At 59.5% G+C, this 20,245-nt stretch overlaps 1 protein-coding gene across 4 annotated transcripts in view; it reads left to right on the forward strand.

Moving 5' to 3' along the window:
- Positions 1–8,783: 8,783 nt before the first annotated feature.
- BCOR (BCL6 corepressor) overlaps positions 8,784–20,245 on the forward strand; it is an 81,930-nt gene continuing 70,468 nt past the window's right edge. For 3 of the 4 annotated variants that reach the window (XM_086766483.1, XM_086766523.1, XM_086766515.1), the window contains exon 1: positions 8,784–9,565. The gene's annotated coding sequence lies outside the window, so the exon portion shown is untranslated. The remainder of the gene's footprint in view (positions 9,566–20,245) is intronic. The other variant, XM_086766530.1, reaches the window with a different exon arrangement.

A 20,245-nucleotide genomic window follows, 5' to 3' on the forward strand; every position in this document is an offset into this window, starting at 1 on the left:
CCGGGAATAACAACGCTTGGACTGCGGTGGCTCCGACCCGCGTGTCCAGGAAAGACCGGATCGGGGTGTTTGTTTTGCTTTTAATTATTATTTTGACGGCGGGCTGGCGCAGCGCAGGCGAACAATGACCCCAAGCCGGCCCGGAGGGGCACTGCGGGGAGGGGCGGGCGGGTGTGGGGCTGGGTTTGCTGCCCCCGCCGGAGGTCGGGGCCAGGAGGAGCCCGCGGGGGCTGCAGGGGGGCGGCGAGGGGGGCGCGCAGCCCCGGGGGGAGGCGGCGGCAGGCGGAGAGGGCTCGGTGAGAAGCAGGAGGGGGTGGGGGAAAGGATGAGGAGGCCGCCGCGTTTATCTGGGTCACTGGGGTTAGAGGGGAGCAGCTGATAGGAACGGAGGAGCTGCGCTCCCGCTGCTGCAGAGATAGAGCCGCGATACGGGCCGGGCAGGCACTGAGCTGGAGGAAGGGAGGGCGGGAGGGAAAGGAGGGAGGAGGAGGAGGAGGAGGAGGAGGCGGCGGCTCGTTCCGGCTCCCGAGCCGAGCCCAGGTGCGCTGTGGTTTCCCTGCGCTCAGCGCTGCGCTCGGCAGCCCCCCCGCTTCCCCTTCGCTCCCCACCCCCCTTCGTCCCCCTCCCCTCCAACGTTTAACCCTTTCCCACCTCCACGGGGCTGGAGGCTGAGGCGTGCGCTGGCCCGGCCGCGTTCCCCGCGGTTCCCCAGTCCCTGCGTGGCAGAGACTGATCGCGCTAGGGGGAAAAAGGGGGGCTGGGGGGAGGGGGGCGGAGAAGGAGAGAGGCCGGCCTTGTGGTGCCGAGTACCGCCCTCGGGCAGCTCCCGGGACCCGGCTTTGTACACAGACACACGCACACCCAGCTGCGCCGAGCCGAGCCCCGGGGCCAGCCCCCAGTGCTGCTGCCAAGGCGGCCGGTCTCGGTTACGGTCAGCCACCCAGCGGGATTTGCTGCTGCTGCTGCTGCAGCCGCCGCCTTCCTCCTCCTCTTCCTCCTCCTCCCCGGTCCCCGCCGCCTTTTTCCTTCCTGCTACCCCGGAGTTCCCCCGGTTCCCCGCTCCCGGGCCGCTGCCGGCGGGGATGCGGCCGGGGAAAAGGAGGGGAGAACAAGGAGCTCGCTCGGAAAGAGCCCCTTCGCCGCGCGCCCAGCCCTTTAATCGATTTCACCCTATTAATTATTAATTTTACGGCAGTCAGGCTCGCCCAGGAGGGGGGGAGGGGAGGCTGATGTCAGCGGGAGGCGGCGGCGGGGCCGTAGGCCAGGCTCCCCTGCTCAGCCCCCGGCCCCGGCAACTTTCGGCTGCGCTGGCTCGGGCAGCGCCGAGAGCCGGGGGAGGCGGCGGCGATTCCCATTCCGGTGGATGATGCTTCCCCACTCCCCCCTTCCCCCCCCCCCCCCCCCACGCGCACACACATCCACATACGCTCTCCCTCTCTCTTTTCCGCTCCCTCCCCTTCTCTCCCCGCCCGCCCCCCGTGTAGACAGAGCCATACAAGGGCCCGTGGCATCGCGGCGATGATGGATCGTGCCTGGCGGGGGTGATTTGGTGTTGATCGCATATTATCACGGGCAGGTTGGACTGGTTGCTGATGGACGGCTTTCTAGCAAGCCGCTCCTTCCGACGCTCGGGGAAGCAGCTCGATCGAAAAAAAAAAAAAAAAAAAAAAAAGCCAGCTTGCTTTTAACTCCTTCTCTCACCAGCACGCGTAGGGCAAAGCTGAGCATCTGTCACAACAGCTCTCCGGGTAGCACTTTTCCCTCCTCCCACTCCATTTTCGCCTCGGCAGCCCTGCCGCCGGCTGGCTCTCTCCGGGCGGGCACCGGGCAGGGTTAGGGGGGGGGCGAGGGCCACCCTCACCTTTCTCTCTCTGTCTGCCGGGTGCCCCCACGGAGGCAGATGCCCCGTGGGGATCCCCACGCTCGCTCGGGGAGAGGTCCCGGCCCGCCACCCCGGCTGGCTCCCCGCCCGGGGAGGGCCGCTCTCCCTCCCTCGCCTCTTTTTTTTTTTTTTTTTTTTTTTTTTTAAATGCGAGTGCATGCGGATACAAAGGCGGTTTCGTAATGCCTGCCGTCTGCGGGAGCCGGGGACCTTGGCTAACCTTTGGAAAAACTGACGGCAAGTGCCCGTTATCAGCCCTGTAACCGGGGCACCGGGACAGGGTCACCGTTTCGGCGGCAGGCAAGCGAGAATCCACGGCGAAAGGCCTGCGTTCCGCGCCGGCCTCCCCTCAAACGCCTCGTGCGAGCGCCGAGAGAGAGAGAGAAGAGGGCGGTGGATGGGGGGGGGGGGGGGGGGGGCGTGTTTAACCCTTTCGCTCCAAGCCGCGCCGGCCGCCCTGGGGCTCCGGGCAGCTCCCGTCGAGGCCAGGAGTCGGAGCCAGGTCCGGCGGTGGCCCGGGATAAACTGCCCCTTCCCCAGGGGATTGCGCACGATGGGGAGCCTCGATTGGCATTTTTTTTTTCCTCTTTTTTTTTTTTTTCTTTTTTTCTTTTTTTTTTTTTTTTTTTAAACAGTGCTCGCAAGAGACAGTGCGGGCAGCTGCCGCCTTATCTCGCTCTTCGCGGCCGGTTTAACTCCTTCCTGCTGCCCCAGCACAGGTTCCTCGGGCCGAGGATTGTTTTCTGTTTGGAAACCAGAGAAGAAAAAGGGAAGGGGGGGAAGCTATCGGTAGGGAAGCAATAGCTCGCTCTCTCTGGAGAGCTGCTCTCCAACAGGCAGCGCCTTGAAATCTATTTAAAGAGAGGGAAAGGCGGGGGGGTGGGGGGGGAGAACAAAGGGGGAGGAGGAGGAGGAGGAGGGGGCCGAACCAGAGCCAGCGAGAGAGGGAGAAAGCGATGGATCAGCCGGTTTGCAGTGTACATCGAGCTATCACATCTGTATATGCTCCGATCGATGAAAAGGATGGATAATATTTGTCAGCTGCAGACCTTTTTCTTCTCACTTCCCAGGGAAAGGACTGGGGGGGGGGGGGAGAGGTAATAGGGAGCTTCAAGGCCAGAGGCACTTCCCGATACAGCCGAACAGAAAAGAAAGGCTGGGGATTATTATTGTTATTAATTATTTTTATTATTCTACAGCAGTCAAAGGGACGATCAGGGGACCGTGCAGCCCTCTCTGCCCGCTTCTTCACACTCCCACTCCTTCCCCCCCCCCCCCCCTTTTTTTTCTTTTTTTTTTGTTGTTGTTGTTGAAACTCAGCTGCTTCCTTGCAGGGCTCCGAAGGTTTAACCCTTTGCCCGCGGAGGCTTGAGGTGGGTGAGGACAAAAGCAGATCGCGAAAGCCTTCGACTGGGGGGGGGGGTGGGAAGAGAGAACGAAAAAAAACCCAACAGCAACCCAACACGCGCCCAGCTATAAGTCAGTAAAACGCACAGTTACACACACACAGGGACGTGGTTTGGCTTTAGGGAAGATGAGGGGGAAAAAAAATAAAGAGACGTAGGCTCTCGCTCCGCCGCCCCCCGGCTCTGCCAGCCCCTCGCCTGGTGCCTGCAGTTGCACTCTGAGTAAATAGTTCCCACACATGGTCCACATTTTGCACAGCAGCAGCGTGTTTCCTCTCGGTCTCTCGTTGCCGCTCTCCGAGCAAATGAAAAAAAAAAAAAAAAGAAAAAAGAAAAAAGAGAGAGAGAGGTTTAGAGGAAGTTAAAAATCAGGCGAGCTGAGAAAAGACTCTGCGTTACACACATCCTGAATGAAAGCGAAAGCCCAGCGTTTCGGCCCTCTGAGCGCCAAGCTCTCACCTCCTTAGTAATGTCACTAACATACGCGTTGGACATGTCACAGTGATTACTTGCACCCGGCGAGACGGGGCTCCCCGGGGGCTCACAATAGTCGGGAGGGGGTGGGAGGTGGAATGGTGAGGCCGGCCGGCTGCCCGCCCGCTCGCCGCCTGCTCGCTGCCGGTGCGACGGGCCGGGCTGCAGCTGCCCGGGGAGGGGGGAGCGTCCCGGAGTGGGGGGAACCGGGTTCCTGCCCCGCCGTCGGGGGATTCCTCGCCCCTGGAGACGGGGGTGCCCGGCGGCCAAGCCGTGTTTGCAGAAACGGCGATGCCTTCACCCGCCTGGCGTTTGCTTTCCCAGGGCACCCCAGCATTCCCAGCGGGGGGGATGCCAATGTGCCGGGCGGATCCCCCTGGAGAGTCGCGTCCCTTCCTTGCGCCCGGGGTCCCCTCCACTCCAGGCCCGGGGACTCGGAAAGCCGGGGTCCCCGGGCGGTGTGCGCGCCGCCGGGAAACAATTATCCAGCCGTCCTCCTTTTCTTTTCCGTCCAGGGCCTCGGCTCCGTCCCCACACGCCCCTGAGCCAGGATCAGCCAGCTGATCCTCCGGCCGCCCCTTCGTGGGCAGCACGAGGGGCTGGGCCCACGCCGCGCTCCCGTGACCCTGTCGCGTCTCCTCTCTCTCTCTCTCCCTCTCCCTCCGCAGCCCGGTGCCCCATCAGCTCTCGCTGTGTGATATTTAAAAGAAGGGTTGCATTCTCCCCGAGAGAAGCCCCTGCTCGTTTCCTTGTTGCCAGGAACAAAGCAGACATTCAGAAGGGTGGCTGCTGACGGCTCCCTCTGTATAGCACTGGAAAGCGGGTGGCCTTTGGTTACTGGCAAGGAAAATTCTAATCAGGGTGCTTGTAAGCGGGGCTTTATAGAAGCTTAGTTACAAAAGGCTTACACCAGAGTAATGCAATAACTATAATAACAGCCAGGGAGCCCTAAAGAGGGTGGAATGCGCTTGTGTCTGGATGATTTTCCCCGCTAGCACAGAGAGGGACTGTTTACCGCGAGTGCCATTAAGCATCGCTGGAAACTCCCCAACCGCAGACTTATTTCAATATACTGTATTGTTGTACCCCCGCTAACAGCAGCCGGCTTCGAACCACTTTTAGGTGGTCCAAGAGGAGAAGGGGAGCCGGGCCGCCCTGGGGTGCCGGAGCAGAGGGGCAGCACCAAGGGCGAGGGAGTTGCCAGCCGGGGCCCGGACAGGGTGGGCTGACCAAAGCCCATCCTGGCGGGCAACGCCGAGGTGAAACGGCCGGTAAGGGCAAGAGGGCCCCGGGCGAACATCGGGGGTTGGGGGTGTCGAGCATCGCCGTCCCGGGGAGCCCCGGATAGCGACGACCCCGCTGTTCTGGCTCAGCCCAACTCACGGGACCGGCCGCTGCCCTCCGCCGCCGCGGGTTGATTTTTCCAGGCCGCCGCGTCCCGCTGCCCGCCGTTCCCCAGCCAGACCCAGCTACCGGCTTGGCCGCCGGCGAGGGGCCGCGGCTGCGGAGGGCAGGAAATGGTTTGGCCGGGGAGCTGGGGCGGTCACCCCGCCCCGCCGCCATACCCGGGACGCGGCGGCAGCCGGCGAGGGGAGCGCGGGATGCGCCCCGGGGAAGCGACCGCATCTGCCCCGAGTGGGACGCGTGGGGCGGGCACAGCTCCACCGCCGCCCCTCCATCACACCCCCGGCACCCCCCAGCAGACGTTGCAGCGCTTTATTTTTAACGGGACGGCGGAGCGCGGCGAGCAAACGGCTGCTCCGCGCAGGGCGAGGAAAAATGGGTTTTTAATAGGCGAGGTCGGCGTGCTTGGCAGCCGGCCACCGCGGCCGGGGAAATAAACAAACAGAGAGAGGGAGCTGCCGCGACTTCAGCTGCGGGCAGAAGTTGCGCTGCCGGCGAGAAGAGCCCCGCGGCACGGTCATCCGTGGGGCGAGCATCCAGCTGCGCACCAAGCATCTCCGCGCCCCCGCCCCCCCCCCCAACCGCTCCCAACTCCACGCTCCCGGAGCAGCCCGATGGCGAAAGCGGGGGGACGGCGTCTGCCGGCGGGTTTCCAGCGGTTTTAGGGGTCGGGGGGAGGTCGGCAGGGCTCGGTGGGCCCGGCCCCGCCGACCGCGCTGCGGGCTCGGTGCCGAGCGCTCCCCCGCCGCCGGCTCCCGGCTGTGCCGGCAGGCACGGCGCCGCGCGTCCCGCGGCCTCTCCGGCGGCACCGGGCCTCTTGCCGCCACTCGCAGCGACGGGTGGGTGTCTGTTCCACTCCTCGCCAGCCCTCCAGGTCCCTTCCCGAGCCTCTTTGCAGCGCCGGCTGCGCGGGGAGGGTCTCTTTAACCGCCCCCCCGAAACCGGACTGGAGAACCCTCTGGGGAGCGGGGGGGTGGGGGGGCAGAAGGACTGTCCCGGCGTGCCCTCCGGAAAGGAGGGTGAAGGGAGCCGGGGCAGGCGAGCCGAGAGCGAAGTCCAAGCCTGGGGAAGCTGGAGGAGAGCTGGGGGAGAGGCGGACAACCCCCGCCCCGGCGGTCACAGCCCTTTCCCCGGCGCAGCGGGGGCGTCGAGCACCTTCGGCCGCTGCCCTCGGCCCGCGCTGGGGCCCCGCACCCCGAGTGCTCACGGGGCCGCGGCCTGGGCTCCCAGCTCTGCTTCATCATCACCATGGTCTCCCGGCCCCACCGCGGGAGAAGGTACAGCCCCCCCCGGCCCCGTCCGTCGTGTGTCCCGTGTCCTCTCCCTCCCCCCAGCGCAGAGCTGGCAGCCAGGCGCGGAGACAGCGGGGGCTGCGGGACGGGACCGGCGCGGGGGCTGTCAGCGGCGCTCCCGCTCCTCGCCGCCCGGGCAGCTGGCAGTTTTTTTGGCAGATCGCTGTGCAGGCGTCTCCCAAGGACTCCTGCAAAGGCTGACGCGGGGGCGGGGGGGTGTGTCACGGGCAATCGCGGAACGGTGCGGGAGGCCGGGCTGACGGAGGGGCAGCTCAGCCGAGCCGGGAGGGGGGGGGGCGGCCAGGGTGGGGAGACAAAGGAGAGGTGCCAAAAGGGGACACACACAGACACACGACAGGCAAAGCCACCAGCTTGCAAAATGCTGAGCTGGCAGCGTGCCGAGGAGCTGGGGCGCACTGCAGTCCCGAGAACCGGGGAAGGGGCGAGGGAGAGGTAAAGGGGCTAAAAAGCTCTCTCTTACAGACCTGGCGTGACCTATCGCCTAAAAAAAAAAAAAAAAAAATCTGGCTTCCCCTTCTAGCGCCTGGGTGTACCTGCAGGGTAGGCTCTGCTTTTCTGTCTCCCGTCCCATTATTCCGGTACAGTCTAATCCATGTGTTGTGACCTACAGCAGCGCTCTGATTTATTTTTAATGCGTTCCGATTCCTGTTCCGTTGTCAAGAGATGCATTGAGATTCATTTTCCATCCCCTGCTTTTCAGACTTCTGTTCTGCTGGAGGGACCCGCCAATAGAGTTTAATTCGATTTGATATGATTTAATGAACACCTTTATCTTTTGTTTTTTAGCAGGCGGATAAAGAATACAATCGCATTCAGCTCTTGCTAAATCAGACACGTTTCCCACCGAAATTCTATCTGGTGCCACACACTCACTGTAACATTTCATTAACGACCCCCTTGATATATTGATTTTTAATATTTGTATTAAATGTTGTGTAAAATTGAACTCAGGCGTTAGAAGAGATTGTGCAAGTCACAAGACATGACTCCTACTTAATTGTTATTTTTTTTTTTCGGTCCTGGAACAACAGTTGGAAAAAGGCCAGCAGAAAGGAGGGGGGGAAAAAAAATTAAAATAAATTCTCCACGGGTGGAGGGATAAAGGGCAGTGGCCGGGAAAGTGCCGGGGACATAGGCAAAAAGCACAGGCCCTCTGGAGCGCAGGCAGCAGGGCCCGGCCGCCCCTCATCCCCATCCGCGTGCCGCGTAAATCCTTGCCGGACCCGCAGGCCCCGCCGGGGCCAACACCTCCACCGCCCCCCGCGGGTTCTCCCTCTGCTCTCCCGGCTCCCTCGCTCCGCTTCGCCTCCCTCCCTCCTGCTTCATATGGTTTCTCCCCTCCTCCTCCTCTTCTCCCCCCCTCCATGTTGTCTCCGTGATTCTTCCCGCTCCGTGTTCCGCCCCCGGACCCCTGGGGGGGCCTTTCCCCGCCGCGGCGTGGAGGGCCCCCGCAACCCGGGATGGGTGCCGGCCTCAGCCGGGCCAGCGCGGAAGGGTGAGGGGATGAGGGGACAGCAGGGGAAGATTGGGGGTCAGGAGAGGGCCTGGGAGAGGGGTGGCAGCCAAAACTCCCGGCCGGAGAGTTTGCCGGGTGTGCAGGAGAAGAGCTTCAAGAAGTTAATCTCCCCCACGCTCCCTCCCTTCTTGTTTTCTTTCTCTCTCTCCCCACTTCTCCCCCCCCCCGCCCCCGGAATAGGAGGCATTCAGAGATCAACATAATTCACCTGCATAAAAAAAAAAAAACCTCGCGAGCTATAAACTAGCGGCTGATCCTCCGCTTAGACTCGTGTTTAGCCGTTCATGCATCATGAGTGTCAAATAAATGCCTGATTGAGGCCCTCAGCGGAGGAATTAGCTTTCCTTGTGCTGGAAATGCATAATAGAGAAAGTGCTGAGGCATCCTCCCCGGAATTAGCTCGGGCTCCGCTCTCCGCGCTCCTCGTTTCAGGAGCTTTTTCCCTCCTGCACCCCTGCTCCGTCCCCTTTACCCCCGCCCTGGCCATCGCCCGCCTTTATCAGCAGGCCCAGCTGGCCAGGGGAGCCCTCCGCGGGGTCTCGCACCGAGGGGGCCGGGCATGGGGGCGGAGGGAGCAGCCGAGCATCCCCTCCTGGTGCCCGGGTCCCCGGCGCTGCCTCAGGCCGCGACGGCGGGAAGCGGGAGCGCCAAGGAAGTGTTTGCGGGGGGGCGCCCCTCAACGACCTTCTTGTCGCTTGGCCGCCCTTCCGCGCCATGGGGCCTCATCCTGCCGGCGGGTACCACCCAGCCCCGAAGTTTGGTGGTGAAGTGGAGCGGGGGGGGGGGGGAAGCAGGGGGGAGAGCTCGGGTCCGCCGTCCAACGGCGGCTCTGTGCCGGGTTCCTCCTCGCCCCGACGGGGCCGAAGCTCCCCCCCACCCAGTCCCGGGCAGGGGATGCCGCCGGCGCTGGGCGGGCGGCCGAGGCACACAGGGGTTAACCGAGTGCAGTTAAAGTGCACGGGCTGCAGATGCTTTTCAGGCCTCGGTGTCTACCGTTTTAAATTAAAAAAAAAAAAAAAAAAAAGAAGCAAGCAGCACCCGGCCCGACCATGCACCAGTGACCTGCAATTTCCCCTTCTTTTCAAACTGAAATATGGCCAAACTATCTTCAACTTAGGGGCTGGGGAGGGAGGCGGGGGAGGTTGGCGGGGGTGGGGGCGGGGAGGAGGAGGAAATCGCTCCGGGTTGAGATCTCTGTGTCAAGTTTCATCCCCTCCTGACATTTCTGGCCCCGCGCCAAAGTCCTGAAAATGGAAAATTGGGGAAGGGCGGGCGGTGGTGGGGGTTGGGGGGGGAGCGGGCCGGAGCTCTCGGCGGAGCGGCAGTAGCGAGAGGCTGTGGCCGGGAGGGATGCGTGAGCCAGCCCGCCGGAGCGGAGCGTGGCGGCATCTTCCGCCATCCGTTCCGCCGCCCAGGCGCGGGGAGAGCCGCCGGCCGCTGCCATTGTTACCGGCGGGCGATGAGGGGACCGGAGCCGCCGCTCCGCCGAAAGAGAAATAGCCCCTGACCAGCGCCTCTTCACACCCCCCCCGCCCCGGCTCGGCAGATCGCGCTCGGCGGACGGCCGCAGGTCTGTGTCGCTCCCTTTCGCGGCAGTCCCTTTAAAGCACCGCTCACCCCCTCGACCTCTCCCCGGGGCGATGCTGCCGATCTTCCTCCCCCCCCCCCCGGCCCCGCACACTCTCCCCTGCGCCCCCCTCCCCCCCGCAGGCCGGCTGTTGCCCCGCTGCCACGGCTGGGAGCCCCGCCGTGGGGGTGGGTGGGTGGCTGGTGCGGGCTGAAAAGTCTCTGCTTGAAATACTTTCGGCAGACTGAGCCTTTGGCAGGAGGGTTCTTAGCGCCGGGTCTTTTGTCTCGGGGCCTGCGTCCCCCCGGGGTGGCTGCGGGCTCTCCCGGCGCGTCCCGGGCTGCCGCGGTGCTCCCCTCCACCTGCAACTCCGGTAGCCAAAGCGCTGCTTTCCACCCCGGCTGCACCGGGGCAAAGCGGCCAGGCATGTTCGCTCCCGAGCCCCCCCAGCCCCGGTACCTCTCCGGGTTGCTTTCCCCCGGGACCCCTGGCCCGTACCTCATTTTTTTCCAGCATCCCTTTCCTCACCGTCCCCCTCGCCCCAACCGAGGCCGAGGTGTGTGTAGGGGGGGCGGGGGTGCAAGAAGGTTATCGCCAGCCCCAATCGTTATTTCCAGGCTGGAAGAGTCTCTCCCCGGTGCAGCCGGTGCGGGCAGCCGGTACCCGGGGAGACAAAGGCGGGGAGCCCGGTGCGTCCGGTTGCGGCGGGTCTCGGCCGGGGGTCCGGGGGGGTTGCTGGGTTTTCGCAGCGCGTCTTCCCAGTTCCACTGGCTGCACTTTTAGGCGATTGTTTTCCCTTTCCACTTGTTTGTCTCTCCTGCTAGCCTCGTAAACTGCCTCATGATTTATTACCTAGGCTAAGTGCTTAATTTGTGAATATGAAACAGATTAAAAGGGAGATCGGCTCATTTTTAGCAGGCAGGCCAGAGCGAAGCCCGGCAGCTGTTTTGAGTTTGCCGGCATCTCCGAGCTGGCGTTCAGCAGCCTAAAACCCCTTCATGATCGCGGGGGGTATCCCCGGGCTCCCTCCAAGAGGCCCACCGGAGACCGGCCGCGGGATGGGCGCTTGTTGGTGGTTTTTTTTTGTTTGTTTTTTGGATTTTTTTTCGAGGGGGGGTACGACGACACCGGTGCCGTTGGTCAAAGCGACCCACGCGGCTGTGGGATTTCAGGACCGGCCGTGTCCCCGCCCGCCGAAAGCGGGCTCTGCCGGGGTGGGGAGGAGGGCCCGGCAGGCACGCAGAGGGTTAACGACGACTCTGCCCTCTCCTTCAAAGGACTCACTCGAGATAGAGTAAATACGGTCGGGGGGGGGGGGTGCCGCTCAGGCCACATGATGCAAAAGTAAGACAAGCACACTCCGGAGAACAAAGGCTTCCTAACCCCTTCCTCCCCCTCCCCCCAAAATCTGTCTTAATTCTGCAAGTAAACTTGAGCGGCTATAAAACAAAGGGGAACGATGGAAGTTACAGCCAAGGGACAATCAAAATAAATACCTCTGACGCAGTCCAAGCACGCACTCGGTATTTTCTGGAGCTCCCCTCGGCTCTCAGCCAGGCGGGACGGCGCGGGCACCGCCGGAGTTGTGGCTCGGGGTGATTTAGGCCACGTCCCGCAGCCCCGAGGCCGCCACCGGCTCGCAGCCCTGGGGGAGGACGGGCCGAGCTGGGCCGTGCCGCGCCGTCGGGGCTTGGGGCAGGCCTGCCGCGGATGTCCCACGGGGTCAGCTGGCCGGGAGGACTGGCGGGGCCAGGTGCGACGTGGCCAGGTCCCCCAGGAGGCTGTGAAGCACTGCGTGGGGCTGGGAGCCCACGTCTGGCTGTGCAGCGAGCCGTGCCCCGACAGCAGCCAGCCAGAGCGGTTTGCCCCCCTCCTCCTCCCCGACCCTACGGTGGCCCCGGCCCCAGGTCATGCGAGTGACACCTCCCTGCCTGCGACCCCCAGCTCCTGGCTGCCCTGCAGTTCCAGAGCAGGCCGGCTACTTTGGTGCTTGTCACCCGCACCCTGGGGCAATTCCCAGCCCCTGTGCCCCACCGTACCCGCCTGCTCTCTCTCTCCTTCCTCCCCTCCTTGGGCCGGAGGAGGTTTTAATGCATCGGGGATGGCAGGGGAAGCAAGCAAGCCAGCAGCCTGTGCAGCCGAGCAGCCAGCCAGGCCTGCTGAGTACAAAGCCCCGCTGCTAAACCCACAAGCCAGAAAGAGGCAAAAATCTGTAACTTGCCCTGTACCTCTGAGTACCGCTTAAGAACTGGGGGCGAGAGCACGGTGTCACTCCTGCTGGAGCACGGCAGACAAGGCTAGCTAGCAGCAAAGTCCCTCACGCACCCTTGTTGCACCTCGAGTGGTTGCTCTGGTGCTGCAGACGTAGCGGGTGTCAGATCTGTGGAAGGAGCAGGAGATGGGGACAAGACCCTGGGCAGAGCATGGGGATCAGGTGTGTGGCGGCACGTGTCTGGGCAGGCTGAGCCCTGGTCTGCCAGGCAGTGGGAGAGAGCAGGAGAGCAAAAGACCATGCATACGGCGTTCAGAAAGATCCGTGTGTGTGAAGATGTCTGAGTAACTCTTGCCTGGGAAAAGCTGAATGTAAGCTGTGGCTGGGAAGCAGTCCTGTCGTAGGTAGGGCTTGGGGACACCCCCTCCCACGGCAAGGAAGCACCTGAAAGAAGAGCGCAAGAACGAGACAACAGCAGACGCGACTGTCTACGCGACTGTTTCGAGTTGGCTTGAGATGAGGTCCTTCTTCCGTATTTGGGGCAGGGTTTGTGGCAAACCAACACTGGAACCCATTTCCCAGGGGCCTGATGGTGTTTGGGTGTAGCTGACAGGTCCTTGCCGTGTGACAGGACAGATACCGCGTAGGTATTCTACGCCACCGCCGTTTCTAGCCCTGGGCCTTGTTGTTCTCTGACTCTTCAAGGCAGGACCAAAACTTTTGAGCAACCTGCAGAGCAGTAGGCAGAAATGGCCCCAGGGTCTCTGCACCTCCCTGTAGGTTCCCCACCGAGCTGTTCTTTCGCTAGGTACCTCCAGCATTTTAGCAGGGAGGGAAAAACACAGGCTTGTGTCACAATGATAAGATACGGCGCTTTTCTCTTCAAGCAGTATACACAACAAGAAGCCGGGGGGAGAAAAAACAGTGGCAAATGGAAAAGGAAAAAATAACCCTTTGCAACTTGTTGGCTTGGCCTTTGCAGTCTTCCCTACCTCGGGGAGGGCTATGGCCACGACGTTAAGCCTTGGCGACGCTGCTGAAATTCACCAGGCTAAAAGTCACCTGGTCCCTCAAGCGCTCTTGTAAAGCACTCCAGATCCCCATAGAAAATGGTTTGCGTGTGCTTAAAACTATGTGGATGGATTTGCTTCCAACAGCGCATAATGCCAGTTTCAGCCTGATCCTGTCTGGCTTTCACTGAATTAACGCCTGGGTGGATCTAAGTCCAAATGTCTCAGACCAAAGTGGTTCAGATAGTCCTCCTGCTGCTGTCCCTCGCTGCCCTGAAGGTGTTTTAAAATCTCCTTGGAAGTGCCCTTTGGTGATGGCTAAACCTCAGAAACAAAGCGGCGGCAAACACTACTAAAGCGGAAGGGGCAAACCCCCGATGGCTTGGAGCTGTTGGCAGGGACATGGACAGGTATGAAAGCTGCTTCGGTCTGAAGCACAGGGGCACCCAGGCTCCTGTCTTAGCCCCGGCCCTTTCCTGCCAGCAACATCCCTGTCCTCGCCTCGCAGCCGGGTTTACGTCTTTTGACATTCGCCCGGTAACAGTTTGTCAAGTCGTGGCGCTGCTCTTTTTTCACCGCTTCCTCACACCTCACCGCCTCCAGAACGCTCCCGCAAAGGGGAAAAAAGATTTCAAAAGTCCCATCGCCGACAACTTATAAAGACCTCCACGTGACCACCTAAACGAAGGCTTCCTATTCTTACAGCCTCTGTTTATGCTGCCTGGCTGGGCTCTGTTTAGGTTCGTAAGCTCTTCGGGGTATGACGCTGCCTTGCATCGTCCAATGTGCTGTGGCTGTCATCTAAACACAAAACAGCGGGGTGAGGTTTTGGACTAGGCTAAGGCTCAAGGTTGCGTGGAGATAAACGGGAGGATCGACGCACGCTAAATTTCCATGGCATTTTAATCTTTCCAGGTTGGCGAGTATTGCGTTACCTGACAGCGGCTTCGGTCTGCTGGGCACTCTGTAGGAGTGCAGATTGTTCCTGCCTGCCTAAAAAAGGGAAGCAAAGGTGTAAAAACTACCACAGCAGATGACCAGGAGAGCGACGCTGGTGGTACAGGGAGGGCAGGCAAGCTCCCGGCTTCAGCCACGGGCTCCTTTGCCACGGCTCTCTCTAAGGCCACCGCTCCCAAAAGCCTGTGTCCTGCAGTTAGGAGAGAACAGTGTGTGTTTGTATGCGTGTGTTCATGTGAATGTAATTTTGTTTCTACATAATGTGGATTATCTTTCTTTTAGCGGCAAATCCGTTCAGGGGTTTAGATAAAAGGAGAAATCCTGCAGGCGTTCCCTCCCTGGGAAAGGGCACATCTTCTGTCGCTTTCTCTGGTCCTTTTTCCGCGTGGACCCCAAACACCCTTTTCCCTAGCTCGGCGTCCGATCTCACCTTGAGGACCTGAAGCGCTCCTGCACGGGGAACAGAGGGAAAATGCAAGGAATACGGCACAGCAGGTGCAGTGCTGCTCAGATGAATGAGAGGAGAAGGGAGCGGGGGTGTAGGGCATAAAAGTACCCCCCAGCAGCATCACACCGGGTGGTGCTAATGGGGGGGTGACACCCCCACAGCCCCCCTAGAAGCCCCTCCTCCCAGCAGGGAGATCGGGTGTGCCGTAGGTGCAGGACACCTAACGGGCTCCCTTCTTCCGAACCCCAGTAGGACTGCTTGGCTTCACAAAGCGTGAAGGCAACCTTGTCGGGAAAGAGAGCTCCATTGATTTAAATGCAAAATTACCCTCCCGCAGTTCTAATTTCCCAGGCGAGGGCTGTGCAGGCTCTGAAAAGATGAAAGTTGTTGATGTATTGGTTCAATTAATTTTTAAAATAAGTTTGAATGCCATTTGTTTCAAATTTGATAGGAAAGCGCTGTAGATTTTTGCAAGCAAAGACCGAGTGAGCAGGGATGGGGCGTGTGTTTCGCATAGCCTTTGAAAACATGGCTTAAACCAGGCGTTCATTTAGTACCAAGCCCCCGCCCAGGGATGAGTGAGGCCCGTGGTGAAAGAAAAAGACCTGAACATCTGTATTTGCTAAGTGGCACTGGCAGCAGTCAGCCAGCTCGCAGAGAAGAGCAGACGTGCGGGTGTGAGGCCCAGCGGAGGCTGCTGGGTCCCTGGTGCTTTTTAAAAGGAAATAATAGCTTGTGGGGGAACCCTTTCTGGTGGCCTTGGCTCCCGTGACCCCCTTCTGATGTATGATATTTAAACAAGGAAATGTCAATATTGGTTTTCCACGTACAGCCCCGTTCTGCTCTCCGTGAAAACTAATGACAGACCCCTCGGAGAGCTAGAGGAGAGCAGACCCCAAAAGAGCTGCTCAGACCCAAACGCTGTTGGCTGCAGCAGCCGAGAAGGAAGAAAGAGCAGGTTGTCAGGAGCAGCAGGTAAATTGGAAAAGAAGAGAAGCAATCCCATCCTGCGGTACGCAGCGCCTCAGAGCTGCGGGTCCGACGGTTTGAGTGATTATTGCTTTTTAAATTATAAATTGCATTTTGGTACGGCAAGTGAGGATAGTGCACTGCTTACTAGAATTAAGTGCAACGCAGGGGTGTTCTGTTGTAACGAAGGCAACTCCTCTGCACTCGCTTTTTCATGGTTGGGGTTAACGGAGAATTGGATTTGAATCCGATGGTTATCCAGCAGCGGTTTTGGAAAGGAGTGACGCCAACTGTACGAGAAGACATCCATAAACTGGGCCATCGGATGCATCCTCTGGTACACGTGTCCTCCGAGGTAGGAAAGTGTCAGTCATAGGAAGAGAGGGCAAGCGTGTCTGACTCAGAGCAAAATGAGGGCACATGGGAAGTATAAATGGAGGGAGGGCTGCTACTAGTAGGGCATGAAGGCTGTGCCGTGTGTCATGGGAAAAATAATTTTATTGTGGATCATTTAAGCTTAAAGGGGCGGTTGCGGTGCAGCTGCATGGCAGAGAAGGTGAGGTGGGGCACATAGACAGAAGCAACTTAACCCTTAATCCTGGGCTGCCCTTGTCTTGGTGTTGGTTTATGCAGGCTGGGCTTCTCTGGGTGCTGCAGCAGCAGCTTCAGGGTCCTCTAACATAACGTGAACTTCATCATAGTTCACCCCAGGGTAAAAAGTATCACTGCACAGACTGTACGCTGCAGGATGAGTGGTGTACGAGTCCCTTAATCAGCTCTGTGCAGATGGAGGATCACTCCTGTACCAGGGAACAGCTTTCCTGGCCAGGCCATAGCTGCTTTCCCACAAGAAGGTGCCCAGGGCACAGGCCCACCACCCTCACCGGATCTCCAGCACATGCCATTAGGGCAGAGAGGTCAGTGGGAACAGCCCGGGGAGCTAGAAGATACCGTTGTCTCTGGCAGGAAAAGCACCTTTGGTCTCATGCATGAGCGCGACATCACAATTAACATGATTCCCCAGCTGGGGCTACAGAGAAAGACCTGTCATTTAGAGGGAAGATGAATTAAGGAGTGTTGCTCACATATGAGCCCTGCTAGGAAGCACTGGGGTCAGGTATGAAGCTGAGGCCCAGCCATTTCCAAGACCATGTCTCTCCTGTATGATTGTCTGCTTTTGAGGATACAAATGATACGGAAAGAGATCTTTGGGGCACAGACCTGTATCACGGACTTGTGATACGAGGCCCTGCACAATGCAGTCCCAGCTATAGCTGAGCATCTCGCCTGCAACTCAGGCCACCTCTCAGGCAGAAGCGGGAGCAGGCTTGCAGCACTCTGTGCAACAGCACTTGCTGCATGCAGTGTTCCCAGGTGTAGTCCAGGAAGGTCAGAGATTGGGAAGGTACCGGAGCAGGGCAGTTAATGCTCCTGTAACACATGGACCTTGGTCCTCCGAGATCCTGCCATTGCATAACAAGGCTATCTCAGAAGCTGAGATAGACTAAAAAATGGACAGGCTTCACCAGGATGGGCAGGGGAAGGACAGCTCCTATTTCTTTATCCGAGGACATTTTTCATCCAGTATCTAGTGGGACAGCTCTAGCCTGCTTGATGTCCATCTTTTGGAGCAGATGTTCATGTGAGGGTGGATGGGGAATGGGCTCAGGTGTGAAAGCGGACCATTTGCCATGTTTGAAGAAGCCTTCATGGAAGCTGTCTGAGAACTATCTGGGGAGGAGCGTCTCAGAACTGAGCCCTACCACAGGCACTGGAAGGGCTGAACTACCCTGAGTCTTGATGGAACTTAACGGGGGCTTCGGCATTGCAAGAGAGGAAGAGGGAAAAGAGGGAATGGTGTAGCAGAGCTCCGTCGATGTGCTTCTCTGTTAGTGCCCAGCCAGGGCTAGTGCTATTGTGAGAATATACAGCAATTGCTCCTTACAGACAAAAGGAAAAAAAAAAAAAATGAAGCCTTACTGAAGGCTAGAGCTGATGGAGCGCTGAAAAGGCCCTGGCTAGAAAAAGTAAGCTAGCTCTGCATTTTGGTCAAGTGATGAACAACACCAGTCTGCATGAAGACAGGCGACTTTTTAAATGGGGTTTTAATAAAGTCAGTACTGCTAAGGCTATCTATAAAGGAATCTGCATAGGGTTTTAAACAGGTAAACTTAATGATGCCATTAACACTTCCGACAGGAACAAGACCATTGCTGGAATACTGTGTCCGGCTCTGTTGTGATGTTTGCATGTTATGAGTGCATTGGCAAATTAATACGGGATCAGAAACGCGCTACAAGAGCGATTCAAAGTCTGGGAAGCGCATCCTATTGCAAAAGACTAAAGAAATCCCATCTATTAATTTATCCAAGAGGAGGCTATGACTTGGTTTGATCATAGTCTTTAAGTGCCCTAAGTGTCTCTATGGGGAGATTTCTGATAGTAGAGATCTCTTTAATGTGGCAGACAAAGGCATAATGAGATCCTATGGTGGAAAATGAAGCTCTATGAATTCTGAGTAGAAGGAGGTCCTTTTTTTTTTTTTCAAAACCAGTGAGGGGACACAACCACTGGAACAACTGAGGCAAGCAGTGGGTTTTCTGTCACTTAGAAGTCTTCTGAGCAAGATTGGATGCCAGGTTAAAAGCTCAGCCAGAATTTATGAGTCTGATACAAGAATATCTGGCTGAAATTCACTGGCCCGTGATATGTAGCAGGTCAGACCAGCTGATCGCAACGGTCCATTCTTGGTTCAAAAAAATCTATGAATTAGGTCTTTCAAGTCCCCTGAGCCCCCCGATATTACTGGAGGTCTTGAAGGAACGCATTATAAGCCGTCATCGCTTAATTGTAAGCAAGCGGGGAATTCCTTTTTTTTTTTCATTACTAGAACTTCTTTTCCAAGAGCTTGTTAGGCACCAGAGTTAAGCAGCTGTTAACAAACCCGACAACGTTTTAAAAACAGTTCAAGTAATTCTCCTCCCATTTGCTCAGCTTTGTTTTGCAGCGGCACGATTTCATTAATGCCGCACCTACCGATGCTTCGCTAGACGAAATTGCAAATTCCAGCAAAATAAAAAAAGCAATCTACTTATTTAGGGTAAGCCTCCCTTACTCCATGCCCTCCTTCACATGCGTCCCTTCATCTCACGGATTCGTTGTGGGCTTTCTCCCCATGCCGTGCATGAGCAGAGCCGGGGAGAAGTCCATCCATTTCCTAGTGCAGGCGCCTGGGAGAGGTGGGAATCCCTTGTCTGCCACAGGACCTCTTGGCCTACAGAGCTCCTGGCTTGTCTGAATGAGTGGCAGGGAAAGGGGAAAAGATATTAAGGAGACACCTGGTATTCCTGAAATTATGCAAGCTATTAACCTCCTTGAGGTTGCATAAAATGGCCTCCAGCGAATGGTCAGAATGTTTTTCTTACACTGGAAGAGTAGTTTTCAAGACAGCACAAACTTTAATATCTCTTCTAAGGGGAAAAAAAAAAAAAAAGAAGATAACAAAAAATCTCAGCCATGGCTCTCGGGAGTCTTGAAAATCATATCCGCGGTGCATGGACATACTAAACCTATGATACATTCAGTGCCTCGTTAGTCTCAGCTATCAAAACTGAAACAAGAAGGGGTAAGGAGCGCAGCAAAAGATGGAGTTTAAAGTCGCTCGGGGACGGCGCTCCCGTCGCCGGGAGTCCTCGCCCCCTCTCTCCGCTTCTAAGCCCCGCAGCGTTTGCTATGCAGGCAGTGGAGCAGAGGGACGAGGCACCACGGCCGGGCGAGCTGCTCGTCGGGGCGGCCGGGGCCTCCCGGGCCGCGGGGGGGAGCCGAGCAGGGGGGTTGGTGCGTTAGGAGGGGTGGGGGGAGAAGGTGAACCCGGAGCGGAGCGGGACACAAACCCATTCGTCGCACATAACTTGGGAAGACGCTTGGCCTCGCCATGACAACCGGCGGCCCGGGCTGCTGCCGCGTCCCGCCGCCTCCCCCGGGAGCGGGAGCCCCCTCTCCTTCCCCTTTTCCTGGCGTTTGGGGAACGCGGGGCCGGAGAGAGGAGCCCGGTGCGGGTAACAAAAGGGAATGAAAATAGCTGTGCTGTTCAGTTTACGCGTCCGAGAGGCATTTTCATGCTCTGTAATGAGAAGGGATCGTTGCGAGGAAGTTCTGATCACAGGGGAGAGCATCCCAGGCATTTGCACAATTACCGGATTTCGGAGCACTGGCAGCCGAGGGGGCTGCTCCTCGCCTCCCCCGGGGAGGCCCGGAGGGAGGAGAGGCTGCAGGCCGTGCCCCCCGCGGGGAGACAGCGAGGCCTGCCCCCGGGAACGGGAGTAGGGAGGCCGCGGGGCTCCGGGCACGGCTCAGCTACCGGACGGCGGGGAGCTCTGGGCGCCTCCGAAGGGCGAGAACCCCCCCACGCTCTCCCCCCGCGGTTGCGCAGCCGAGCGGCGCCCGAATCCCCGGGGGAGGGAGGCCGCCCCCCATCCCCCGCGCTGCTGCAGGGGGGAAGGTGGTGCCGGTGGGGATCGGCTCCCGGCTCCCACCCGGTGACATCTGCGCCGCGGAGCCCGCCCGTCGCTTTCCCCGGGCGGGTGGCTCCCGGCCCGGCGGCTCGCACCGCCGCCAGCCCGCGGGGATAAAGGGATTAAACCGGCACGCTCGACCCGCCTGGCGGGGGAGGGAGGAGGGGACACACACGACTCGGCCGGCTCCAGTCTCCCGTCCCCCCCTCCCCGTCCCTCCCGCACCCCCGGTGGGCCCCGGCAGCGGAGAGGCACCGGGCGCGCCCGCGGTGGCTTCATTGTTCCCGTTACCGGCCGGGGCTCTGCCGCAGGCGGCCGCGGTGCTCGGGGCGACGGGGGTTCGCCGCTGCTGCTGCCGGGGAGGGGATGCCCGGGGACACCCTTTTCAGCCATTTTAAAGAGGCAAAGTTGTCGTCTGGCCGCGGGCGCCCCAGACTCCCCCCCCCCCCCCCCCCCGCCGAGCCCACCCTGCTGCCGGAGATGCGGGGCTTCCCTCCCTGCTCCCCCAGGCCCCGAAGGCGACACCGCCCGCACCCGCGATCCCCGGGCAAAACCCCCACCCCGCGTATTCAG

The sequence above is a fragment of the Chlamydotis macqueenii genome, chromosome 1 (assembly GCF_036417535.1).
Source record: "Chlamydotis macqueenii isolate bChlMac1 chromosome 1, bChlMac1.mat, whole genome shotgun sequence".
Lineage (NCBI taxonomy): Eukaryota > Metazoa > Chordata > Aves > Otidiformes > Otididae > Chlamydotis > Chlamydotis macqueenii.